Source organism: Caloenas nicobarica, chromosome 2 (assembly GCF_036013445.1).
Source record: "Caloenas nicobarica isolate bCalNic1 chromosome 2, bCalNic1.hap1, whole genome shotgun sequence".
NCBI classification, from domain to species: Eukaryota; Metazoa; Chordata; class Aves; order Columbiformes; family Columbidae; genus Caloenas; species Caloenas nicobarica.
In genome coordinates this window covers 61,752,942-61,766,212 of record NC_088246.1, presented here as the reverse complement: position 1 = coordinate 61,766,212, position 13,271 = coordinate 61,752,942, and the positions used below count along the sequence as shown (strand labels likewise).

Sequence of the window (13,271 nt, the reverse complement as noted above, 5' to 3'; positions counted from 1 at the left end):
ATTTCAGTAAAGCATTTGACACCGTCTCCCACAGTATCCTCGCAGCTAAACTGAGGAAGTGTGGACTGGACGATTGGGTAGTGAGGTGGACTGTGAACTGTCTGAAGGAAAGAAGCCAGAGAGTCGTGGTCAATGGGACAGAGTCTAGTTAGAGGCCTGTATCTAGTGGAGTCCCTCAAGGGTCAGTACTGGGACCAGTACTATTCAATATATTCATCAATGACTTGGATGAGGGAATAGAGTGCACTGTCAGCAAGTTTGCTGATGACACCAAGCTGGGAGGAGTGGCTGACACGCCAGAAGGCTGTGCTGCCATCCAGCGAGATCTGGACAGGCTGGAGAGTTGGGCGGGGAAAAATTTAATGAAATATAACAAGGGCAAGTGTAGAGTCTTGCATCTGGGTAGGAACAACCCCAGATTCCAGTTGTGTTGGCAGCTGCACTTTCCTCCCCATGCCCTGAGAACTGGTGTGGCAGTGGCACTGGTAGCTGCCCATCCCCCTCTCAGAACTGGGGCCTTCAGTGGGGCAGTTAACGGCTCTTTGTGGAGACCCAGAGTCGTGAGCAGGGTCATTAGCAGAGGAGGGGCCAAGAGCGCCCACAGCCCAGAGAAGCTGAGAAGCTTCTCGAAGGCCCACACTCGAGGGGGCGGGGTGTAGAGAAGCCGAGAAGCTTCTGGAATGCCCACAGCCAGATCTGATCAGACTATAAATGGGGTTCCCGCCAGAGACTCCCCTTTGTGTGGTCTCCTCGGAGCTGCGGGTCTGCCGTGCTGCCGGAGTCCCTCCCCTTAGACGGAGAAGATGTCTAAGGTAACCTCCCGGGACTGGGAGTGCCTCACCTCCGCATGTGGGTGAGTGGTAAATTACTGAATATGTGCTTTAATAAATCCTTGCCTGGTAGGCAAGTGTACCTTCCTCGTTTGGGGCAGACGAGTGTAAGTCCTGGCCACAGTAGGCTACTGTTTATCTTTTATGGGCAAAACTGGTCAGAGAGGGCTCTGGTTTGTTTTCTTGTGAGTGCGTATATGCACGCACACTGTGGATCCTCATTCCTATTTCGCTGCACCCCAAATAATTTCCTAACCTAATATCTGAACCTTTATCTTATGTTATCGGAGTGCTAGTCTGCCTAAACTTATATTTGGGACGCTTCCATGACACCAGTATAAGTTGGGGAATGACCTGTTGGAGAGCAGTGTAGGGAAAAGGGACCTGGGGTTCCTGGTGGACAGCAGGATGACCATGAGCCAGCACTGTGCCCTTGTGGCCAAGAAGGCCAATGGCATCCTGGGGTGTATTAGAAGTGGGGTGGTTAGTAGGTCGAGAGAGGTTCTCCTTCCCCTCTACTCTGCCCTGGTGAGACCTCATCTGGAATATTGTGTCCAGTTCTGGGCCCCTCAGTTCAAGAAGGACAGGGAACTGCTGGAGAGAGTCCAGCGCAGGGCAACAAAGATGATTAAGGGAGTGGAGCATCTCCCTTATGAGGAAAGGCTGAGGGAGCTGGGTCTCTTTAGTTTGGAGGAGATTGAGTGGTGACCTCATTAATGTTTATAAATATGTAAAGGGTGTCAGGAGGATGGAGCCAGGCTCTTCTCGGTGACAACCAATAATAGGACAAGGGGCAATGGGTACAAACTGGAACACAGGAGGTTCCACTTAAATTTGAGAAGAAACTTCTTCATGGTGAGGGTGACAGAACACTGGAACAGGCTGCCCAGGGAGGTTGTGGAATCTCCTTCTCTGGAGACATTCAAAACCCGCCTGGACACCTTCCTGTGTAACCTCATCTGGGTGTTCCTGCTCCAGCGAGGGGATTGGACTAGACGATCTTTTCAGGTCCCTTCCAATCCCTAACACTTTGTGATTCTGTGACTCTGTGATCCACTTTTAAGGTGTTGGTATTCTCAGTCTTCTCTTGTAAAGGCAAGAAGACCGGGATTTTTTTTTTTAGTTTAATCGAGTTTATGTTGCTAAACAATACTTTCAGTTTTACCTTTATTAATTTACTAACCTTGAGTATGTCAGATCATGTGTATATACACATCGCATAATATGCATTATTATATTTTTTCAAAAGGTAGGTAGGGTCAGTGCAGCTGCAAATACCTTCTACTATTTTAGATGTCAGGATTAAGTAATTCTAGGATAGGACAGGACTGCACCTTTACAGAGGAAGAGCTGGAAGTAGATATACTATAAATATCTTAGAGAGAATTGTGAGGGGTAAATAATGCCAAAAATGGAGGCCTATGCATGGCTAATTCACACACAGATGGAAGGGTGGCTACATTTGGAGTTAATACTTCTGAGAGGTGAAATTATGAACAGAAGGAAAGGGCATTTACTTTTGTAAACAATCCGACTTACCGCTCTATGTATATTGAACTTTGCTGAACTTCTGCAGCCGAAAAAGATTTTATTCTAGTCTGTGAACTCTATCTGCTATGGTAATTCAACCACTGTCATTGCACACTTTTGACACCTCAGAAACAAAATATTCAAACAGAGCTCAGGCTTTTAATCTTGGATTGGGCCTGATGGGAGACCACCCATCAACACTGATTGAATGCCCACTTGAACCTTTAAATTTGCAGCTTTTTCTGTCTGGGCAAAATCCTTCACTGTGAGTGACACACCCAGCAGTTTCATACAACTGCACTTCCAAATATGCCCAGAAATGGGGACAGAGCTCTGGAATTTAATTTCTCAAGCATATGCTTTCATGGCAATTTTGTTACATGAGACCATTTAGACCTTTAAGTGGTTTGAGTATAACAGTAAGTGCAGGTCAGGTAAACAATAAAAAGAAAAGGGAAAAACAAGTAGACAAAGATGGGAAAGTATTTTTCTTACACAACTTAAGCAGCTTCTGTGACCATAAAACAAACGAAAGTAGATTCTTTAAAGTGAAACCATTACCTACAGATAGTTTTTAAAGTCAAATGAATTTCCAACAGAAGCCATGGGAGGTCAGTTAATCGCTTTCACAAATTGAAATGAATGATCACATGCAATTTCTCTGCCTGTTAAAAAAAAGCTAATAGAAAACCACTTACATTGCTTCTGTTGTTATATAAAAACAACACTGGACTTTTCTTTCTGGCAACATTTCTCCTTAGCCAAAAAGATACTATCCTGTATTTGATACAGAGCCATAGTTTGAGTTAATTTTTTGCGTCACTGTCACTTCCACCTTTATTTGTCCTGCATCCCCTTCCCTCAAAAAAATCTCCTTGAACTCAGTGTAACAGAGTTGAGATGGCCCAGCATGCTGAAAGCACTTACCTGTAGTATAAAATACATTACATACCTTTATCGTGATACATGGGGCAAACATTCAGTGAAAGGTCAGGTAGCTTTCTGTTACCTGGGGAGGTGTGGGGCAGACTGATGCTTTTACAGAGCTAAGAACCAGCTGCATGTGTTACCCTCCACAGCATCAGAGACAGACAGTCCCTAAATGGCACAAAAATCTGTGCATTTTCCTGTAAGAGCACTTCATCAGATCTTGGTCATGTTAAGCAATGTACTTAACTGTTGTACCTTTTTTTCATGCACACAGCCTATTTAATTGTCATGGTGCACTCGTGTTAGACAATAACTACACTTACACTTGCCACTGTACACAGGTTCTGCACTCTGACTGCACACACCTCCCAGCCCTTTCTGACCATGTGAGTTCCCAGGTACTGGGTCTTGTGACAAGTGCATCAAGTCAAATGGCAACTCCACGTCTGGTTGCACAAAAGGGGAAGAGTCTGCAGCAGGAGTAACTTCTGCTAGCAGGGGCCCTTTGAGCATAGTGCTTCTTTTGGAGGCATGCTTTCAGCTGTGGGTCCATGCTGCTGGCTTTTTCCAGCTCCCAGGCCCTATGCCTTTGGCACATGAGGTGCCTGACCTGCCAAGGCCACAACACTGCAGACGTGAGAGAAGCAGGAGAGGGCAGAGCATGTGTCTGGAACACAACATATGAGAGCTGGCAGGTCTGAGAAACACTGACTATATGTTACATCTTGCAGCCACTCAGCTCCTTGCTCTCTAAATCTAGCCTAATGGGTGCTGTGTCCAAAGATACATTGGTTGATCATCTGATTCTTAAATACAATTCTACAGAGAAGCATACAGCAAATGGAAAAAAAGAGGTCAGAAAGGGTTTGTGAAACAAGACATAATGTCGCATTTTTTTGAGGGAAATGTAAGTACTATTAAGATATTAATGGAAAGTACCATCAATAGTATTTTAAGTACTATTAAGATATTAATGCAAAAACATTTAAAAACATACTTGATCTCAAAATGGCTAGTTACAAAACACAGTCATTATTTGGTTTTAAAAAGTTAACACAAAATAACTGCTTTTTCAACAATAATGTAACAAGAGGCCAACTCTTTAAAAAGGGTCTGTGCTGACTTCTGTGTAATCATTGCAGTGTGTAGCAGTTTAATGCTATTACAGATTTACTGGTTTAGGCTGTGCATACGGTCCCGTGTATGTAAACATTATGTAAAATCTTACCAAATTCACATGGACTAAAATGCAGAATTTAAACCACACAACAAGCCAAGGTATCAGTAAAAGTACCGATCAGTGTTAGGAATTGAATGAGCAGTGCGCGGAAGTCGTATCTGCCAGAACAGACGTGGAATGTATTTTAAGAAAAAAAAAATTAAAATACCCCAAACAAATGAAGAAACAAAGACTATGCTTCTAAACAGCCTGCTTGATGAAATATTATTTGCAGTGCTAGAGGCTTTGCTTGTAGGGGTAGGTATAACAAGGACAGGGTATGCATCCTCCTTTTCTCCTGACCACAGAGCAACTGAGCTCGAAAGCAACCAGACTGAACCTTTCCAGGCTGTGTGGCCAATACGCGAAGTCCACCAGACAGTGCCACAGAGGACATCCACCCAAAAGCTGCACACAGCTTTGTTACAGCACGATCTTGAAGCGCAAATGGAAACAAGACCGCAATCAGCAAGTCGCACACTTATCTACAAGAATTAGAGATCCAGATACTGACACACCTGCTCGGGGCTGCTAATGGTGGGGCAGGGACCTGTGCTTCTCTTTAATGAAGCTGAGTGGACAACGGGAAAACATGCCAACATTTGTGGTTATTTCAGGCCAAGGCAGTTCCCTGACTGGTCTTGCTTAATTCCCTCAGCCAGATGGAAGTAATGCCGCGTGATTCTGACTGCAAGGAAATCATTAGGATTATAATGTATAAAGAATAATCTATGCTTTTCAAATACCACTTTATTTGAGATGTCAAAATCTTTAAAAGAAACCACTCAGGTATTAATTTTGCTTTATAGCACTGTACCTCTTTTTTCTGTATTCAAATGCCACTTTTTAAAGGGTGAAAAGAGACACATAAGTAAACCCCAAGGTAAGCAATCATAATTTGGAACATCCTGTGATGTTGTTAGACAATTATTTTTTATGTCTGATTGATGTTAGTCGTCTAGCACTGACATCCTTATTCTGCCATTTTAGTCATACATACAATATGAACACACGTTTCATTCACGTGTTGCAAACATGGGAAAAGCTCTTCCACAATGTGTTAGCTATAAAAAAAAAGGCAAAAGCTTTCAACAATTCCAGAAGGGTCCAAATCAAATCTGATACTTTTTTCCCCAAATCTGATTTTCATTGTCACGTAACACATGGATATTTCTTCAACATTAGCTACTTTTTTCCCAAAAGCCCTATTACATGCTGCCACCAGAATTCGCTCCTTTCAAAACAACTCAAAATACCAGATTTTGTGATTACTTCAAAACTTTTAGTACTATTTTTGCCTAAAGATCTGGTCTGAATGCCTCTGCATAAAGTAGGTCCTTGTTCAAACAGGTGTTCTTTAATCATAAAAATACAGTAGAATCAGAAAACCATCTGGGTGGTTTACTTTGTGAAAACAGAAAGTCTGTATGGAGCTTGTTGCAACATTAAACTGCTGGGCACAGAAAAAAACAGCTCCTAAAATTCTTCTGGTTGTATAAGACAGCCTGAATAACTGATCAGAAATGGAGCTCCTTGCTGAGGATTTCATCACTTTCAGAGACTAGAATGGAGCCTTGGTAGAAAGGTTGTTTTGCTACAGAGCAAAGGAGAAAAAGTAACTCAATTCAAAATGTGTTTAATTTTCTAGTAAGCATTACTTTCAGGTATAACAGATGAATAATCTTCTGTGCAAGAGAGAAAAACAAAGTGATCTGTGCGAGGTCTAATTCACAGGGCAGGTTCTACAATGCAGATTTTTCCACCTTGTGGCTGATTGTACCACTTATATTAAGTTACCCCATGCTTATTTATCAATGCTTATTTATACTTGCTGACTAAAGCTGGATGCCATGAAGTGCAACTCTAACAATCAAAATAAATTACGAATTATAAGTTGTGAATGGACTGGGTAGCCAGTTTGGTGGTGGCAGCCATCTGGGGGCAGAACAGATTAAAAAAGCTGAATTTCCAGAAATTACTAGTATTTTGCACGTGTGATATTAGGTTGGTGCAAAAGTAATCGCAGTTTTGGATCGTGAATTTTAAATCCTTAAAACTAAGCTCAAACACATCTTTATTAATCAAAATAGGAACTGTTACAATCAATACATTTTTGCCAATGAGAAATGTTTGTTTATTCCTGTAGCGTAAAAATCTGTGCTTCAGGGTTTGATGAACTCTTGGAAAGCATTTTCTCCATCCTGCTGGTTATGGAAGCAGTTTCCCTGCAAAAAGTTGTCGAGATGCTTGAAGAAGTTGTAGTTGGTTGGCGAGAGGTCTGGAGCATGAGACAAAACTTCGTAGCCCAATTTGTTCAACTTTTGAAGCGTTGGTTGTGCAACGTGCAGTCAGGCGTTTGTCGTGGAGAAGAATCGGGCCCTTTCTGTTGACCAAAACTGGTTGCGGTGCTGCAGTTTTCGGTGCATCTCATTGATTTGCTGAGCAGACTTCCCAGATGTAATGATTTTGCTGGGATTCAGAAAGCCGCAGTGGATCAGACCGGCAGCACAGCACCAGTGACCGTGATGTTTTTTGGTGCAAGTTTGGATTTGGGAAATGCTGTGCAGGTTGTTCTTGGTTCAACCACTGAGCTGGTCGTAGACAGTTGCCGTATAAAATCCACTTTTCATCGCATGTCACAATCTGATTGAGAAATGGTTCATTGTTGTTGTGTGGAATAAGAGAAGATGACACTTCAAAATGAAAGTTTGGGTTTTTAAAAAATTTTCGTTCATCTCCTGAGGCACCCACTTATCGCGCTTTTTCACCTTTCCAATTTGCTTCAAATGCCGAACAACCATAGCATGGTCGACGTTGAGTTCTTCAGCAACTTCTCATGTAATTGTAAGAGGATCAGCTTTGATCACTGTTCTCAAGTGGTCATTGTCAACTTGCGATGACCAGCCACTACGCTCCTCATCTTCAAGGCTCTCGTCTCCTTTGCGAAACTTCTTGACCCACCACTGCACTGTATGTTTGTTAGCAGTTCCTGGGCCAAATGCGTTCCCGATGTTGCAAGTTGTCTCCTCTGCTTGACGACCCATTTTAAACTCGAATAAGAAAAGCATTCAAATTTGCTTTTTGTCTAACATAATATCCATAGTCTATAATAAATATAAAATAAGCAGCAAGTAATAAGTAGCAAAAAACCTCCACCATAAAGCCAGAAAAGCGCATTAAAATGATGTATAACATAATCATATTTATTTAAGAATGTATTCCAATATCAAACGGCAAATTTCAGCAATGTAAAAACTGCAATTATTTTTGCACCAAACTAATAATTTTAAGAGAATATTTTCAATTGTCAGCCATTCCACTGGAATGAAAGAAAGTATATGGCAATTTACCACAATATGACATGTAACTGTATGAGGTGATAATTTTTGCTGCAGCTTTTTGCTCTTAACTCACAAAACCCTCCAGATTTTAAAATAAAAATAAGCTACTAGTAGAAATCTCTTTTCAAGGCCAAGAAGTAAATTGAGAACACACAGTACAGGAATGCCCACTCTTAAGATTTTATTTCAAGTTTAATATGTGACAAAGTTTGGAAATTTTAAGGACTTACACACAGAAAGACAGAGAATATAAAAGCACACAAGCACATCACCTTTAAGTAGAACACTGAGACTCATTTGACATGGAAGCCAAATGCATGATTTTGGAATGAGATTGCGCTTGTGATTTATTTCCCCTCCAAGAGACTTTTATCACACAGGACCTCATTACAGTGGCTGCTCCTCATTTTTGGAGCTTCAACCCTGAAGATGTACCAAAGCATTTGCAACAGAGAAAGGACCTGATATTTGGTAAGGAAGGATGACGGGAATATACTGGAAGTGAGGATGCGGCTCATGCTCCAGTGCACCTTGGAAGCAGCACTCGGTGCAGGACAGACAGGAAAGGGACATGGTCACAAAGGAAGGCCAAAGTACCCGTCAGGAAACTTACAGTCACAGTTTTATTTTTCACCGCTGAAGATGAAGAAAGGCTAGAGTGGCCGAAGAGCAGGATGACAGTGGACTAAAGGAGTGTGAATCTTCAATTTTAAACACAACCTTGGCAACAAGAATGATGAGGATGGCTCACAGATTAAAAACGAGGGAAATGGATAGCAACGTTAGAGGCTGGAGACAGCATGGAACAAGCCACATGATCCCAGCCTGATGTGGAGTGGACACCTTGCTGCTGCTCTATTCCCGCTCCCACGACAGGGCTGGGCAGGGTTTTGAGAGCAGAGAAAAAGCCAAGAGAAACGGCATGATGCACGGAAAAAAAAAAAGGGCAGATGCCGGTAAAGTTTGGGTAAGCAAAGGTCAAACGAGACAGTACGAAGGCACGCCACGCAGCTCTGGAAAGTGACTCAGCCAGCCGACATCCGCCGGGATGCGCAGGCTGGGGAGGAGCGCGGCTGCCCGCCGGGGGTGTGCGGGGGCTCGCAGGCTGCCGCAGCCCGCCCTCGGCTCTTTCGTTGTGGTGCCGTGAGCCCCCGGCGGACGCCGAGGCGGGCGGAGGGCGAGGCGGCGAGAGAGCCGCCCTGCCCGCCAGGGAAGCAACAGGCGGGGAGCTGCGGGGAAGCGCCCGCCCGGCCGCTGCCGCTCACACAGACTTTCCCGCCCTCGCGCCTGGCGAGCCCCGCGCCGCTCCCACAGGGCTGCCCACCCCCGCGCGCGCGGCGACGGGACTGTTAAAACCGTTAGGGCTCCCACTTTCGAACTGATTCAAACTCGGCAGCGCCGAGCAGCGCGGCCCCTCCCCGGGCTGCGCCGCGCTCCCTCCCGATGCCCGCCAATCCTCTCTCCTCCCTTCTCCCTCCTCCCTCCCCCCCTCCACGTGGGGCGGCGGAGAGTTTCAAGCCGCCGTGGCCCGGTGCGCGCCGGCCCCGTCCCCGTTCTGGTGAAGGGGGAGCCGCGGCACTGGAGACGCGAGGCCGCGGAGGCGGGCGAGACGGTAAAGCACGAGCCCCGCAGCTCTCCGCGGGCAGCGCGAGAACAAAGAACTCTCCCGCCCGCCTCCGCCACCCCCCCGCACGTGGGGAGCGAGCTCCCGCCCCCCGCCCCGCCCACCGCCGCGCCTGATTGGCGAGGAGGGCTCTGTCCGCGGCCATCCAATCGAGGCGGTGCTCAGCGCTCGCCAATGAGCGCGATGCCGATTGGGCCGCCGCGTTTGGCGCTCGGTCCGGGAGGGTGAATCCGGCAGCCGGAGGCTGAGGGGAGGGAGAGCGAGCGGCGCGGCGCGGAGCTGACGGCGGCAGCGGTGGCGGCGGCGACCGGGCGGCAGCGCGAGGCCGGGGCCGCCGGACGGGTGAGTAAGCGAGCGACACCTCGCGGGCTTGAGACGTTGGCGCTGGGAACGGCTATTTATAACCGGCTCTCTTTGTAGTGGGGGGAGGGGAGGAGGGCGCGGAAGGCGGGGATGGGGTGGCAGAGGGGCGCCGGCTCCCGAGGAGCACTCTCCTCCCGTCCCGTTCCCGCGGGCGCAGCGAGAGGCGCGGGGCGCGCCGGCGGCGAGACGCGCGCTCCCGGCCGGTGACAGCTGGCAGGGAGAGACATGGAGTCTGAAGTGCCCTTTGTCTAAGTTGGCTCCGTCCAGCCCGGCCGGCGGTTCGTGTTCCGACCCCCGCTCGGCGGAGCGCAGCCCCAGGCAGGGGGCTTAGCTCGTCGTTCCCCCCCCCGAGGGTGGGACGCGGCGGCGGGATGGGGGGCCAGCGTTGCGAGGGGAGCGGGAGAACGGGGAAGACCCGGCGGTTTCCTTCCCCTCCTCCCCGTTCCTGCTGACTGCATGCGGCGGCTGCTTCAGGCGCGGTTTGATTGAAGGGGTGGAAGGGAGGCACGTGTGTGCCCAGCGTTCACCCGGTGAGTTCTCGGAGTGCCTGGCGGAGGAGCCAATGTACCCTGGGTGACCAGCGTGGCACAGGGCTCTCCCCCGCTGAGCTGGGCTCCCGGGAGGCTCGGACGGGTCTACCCCGGGCTGAGGCGCGCTCAGCCCCCCGGAAGCGGGGCGAGCCGGGCGGGGAGCCTGAGCGTGGCCCGGGCCGCCCGCCCGCACCCCGGTGCCCTGGAAACCGGTTTTGAGGCTCGCCGCTTTTCGGGTTCCCGGCATTGGAGGGTTCGCGGTTCAGGAAGGGAGTTTGAGAGAGAGGGTAAATCACTCTTGCGGCCGCTCCGGCGAACTTTCTAATCGTTAAGGGCACCGTACAACCCTGATTTACCAGAGCGCCGCAAGAAAGTTCATAGGGAGCTGGAAATTCTGGTGTTTTTGGATCTAATGTCGCCAAGCGCAGGTATACAGAGCGCTCTTTAAAACAAGGATATCGGAGGAGATGTGAAGGAGTGTACCGGGCAGACCTGTCCCTGAGCAACAAATGTATGATTGAATAAAGAAATCGGTGTGTTGCGGCATCGTGTGTATGTATTCGACAGTAACAGGTATTCATGGCGATTCAGAAATTGTTATTAACAGACAAAACAATCTATATATATATATACAATCTATATATCTATATATAGATGCAGCAGGAATGGGATAATAAACTTGTACGTTACCATACTTACTTCTAACTTAGGAAGCACTGCCCTTATTTTATTTGAGCTAAAGAAAAGGTGTGTGTGTGTTTGGTTTTTTTCTTAAGTTATGGAGCTGGAAGTTCAGATTTTTGGTCTCTAACAGCTTGTAACCGTTTGCAAAAGGTTGCAGGATTGGTTTATCTCTAAGTCTAGCAACTGTAGTTTCAGCTCTTACGAGTTTAGTTCTTACTAATACAGATTTCAGTGAAGAGTTTTACCAGCATTTTTAGTGTAATCTTCACTTCTAAAATGGGTTTTCCTCATAGATAGGTTCATCTTCTTTTAGAGGTTGGCACGTTCAGATTCTTTACGTGATTTATCAATTTAAAAGGTCATTCTTTCTTTGTCCCCAGTGTCTATATCAAATTGAGAGTCTGGGTAATGTTTATTTGTGGTAACAATAAAGGATCTTCAGAAGGGTGAGTATTACTTGTACATAGTGTGCTATAACTACTTGCACTTTAGATTATTAAAATGTGAATATTTAAGATCTACAGAGTCTTTCAGAAAGCATGCTTCCAGTTCTACAGGGTCTTTCAGAAAGCATGCTTCCACTATTTTAGGAGATATGACCCAAAAGTTTTGTGTGACGTGTGGAGTGTTTTTAAATTCGAGAGCTAATGCTTTATGAAGTACTGGCTTTAAGATTGTTACATCAAAAATGTTACATTTCTGGCTGTGGAGTTTCCTTTACCAAAAAAAAAAGGAGGAAAAATAGTTGTGTGTTTTATTTTTTTCTTCTTCCTCTATCTACATGAGGAATGAAAGTAGCAAAGTTAATCAACCTGTAGAGAAATCCATGACAGTAAAATGTTCTATGAGATGCCAACAGCTATTTTCATCTGGAACTTAAAAGAATTCAAGATTCTAATTGAGGGAAAAAAGTGGCGAAAAAAAACTTTTTCAGAGTTTTTTTTTAATATGTAATTTCATCCTGAAAAGTGACAGACTTCATCAAAAGGTCATAAAATGTCTTTCTCAGTTTAATATGTGCTAAAGTGGTAGTGTGCAAACTTAGACCAGAAACTTGAAATTCAAGCTCAATTTTTTTTCCTTGCTGTATTTTTTCTTTCTCTTCCTAGAATGGCCAGCAAGCAGAAATATGGTGTTTTCACTGAAGATGTGTATTCAAATGGATTTTTGTTTTTTCTGTGACATTGCAGCATTCATAGGTGAAATGTAAATATATTTCTGCAGTTCTGCTTACCTTCAAAGAAACTTTGGTTTAGTGAGATGGGAATTTTTGTAGTATATGATTGAATGCACTAAATGTATTATATAGAGAGAGCGCAAGCTATCTGCTGCTTTCTGTAAAGAGACTTATGTCAGAATAAAGTACATCTGGCATCTAGTGCACTCCAACAATATTCCCAGAAAAGATGGTGCACTCTAAAATTCCTCTCAAAGTTAGTAAAAGAAAAAAGTGTTATTGTCAACATTCGCAAGAAGATTCTGCTGCTTTAGCTGTATATATCATGTATACATTTTAATAAGTTCACAGTTATAATGTTAACAATTTTAGATGACAGTACTTTATTCATGTGATTGACCAGTGAGAGTTAATATTTAAAATGGCTGCACTAATGACAGAAGGCATGTTTAATAAACGTTTGCTTTATGTTGCATTTGAGCGGAAGTGCTATGGGAAATTTTAGTGTCATCTGGAATCTGAAAGTTCTGTAATTCTACTGTTAATGCGTATAGATGCATCTTAGCTAACATGAGGAGAAGTTATCTATGAAACTTAAGGGGGAATAGAGTTTTCTTCAGCAGGGATACTGAAAATCTCAGGAACAGGACCTGGTCTCTGCTAAGCAAGGAAGTTTACTGAGTTAAGTAGGTCATCTTTACAGAATTACCTATTCAAGCAAAATTCACTTTACTAGATTAAAAACATGGAGGAAATGGACTATGTACTGTAAATCTAATTCTTAATGATTTGATGAAGTATTTGAATAATACATTAGGAAACAAGACTGCTGCTAACAGAAACTGTAGAACAGTAACAGGAGGTTTACTTTAATGTTAAAGTTGCTACCCTCCTTCTGTTTATACTATCAGCGAAGTCTGTGGATAGCAGTGCTGGGCTCATGGAAATGGTATCTGATTGAAGACAGCCTCTGTCTGTATCTATACATTTATAAATGTAACTATACATTTAGTATCTATCTATATGACTTGTACAACTGTTCT

General features: G+C 45.0%; 1 protein-coding gene across 3 annotated transcripts in view; it reads left to right on the top strand.

The window, feature by feature from the left end:
* Positions 1-9,701: 9,701 nt before the first annotated feature.
* Positions 9,702-13,271, top strand: part of EZH2 (enhancer of zeste 2 polycomb repressive complex 2 subunit) — a 51,424-nt gene continuing 47,854 nt past the window's right edge. For all 3 annotated transcript variants that reach the window (XM_065627686.1, XM_065627685.1, XM_065627684.1), the window contains exon 1: positions 9,702-9,816. The gene's annotated coding sequence lies outside the window, so the exon portion shown is untranslated. The remainder of the gene's footprint in view (positions 9,817-13,271) is intronic.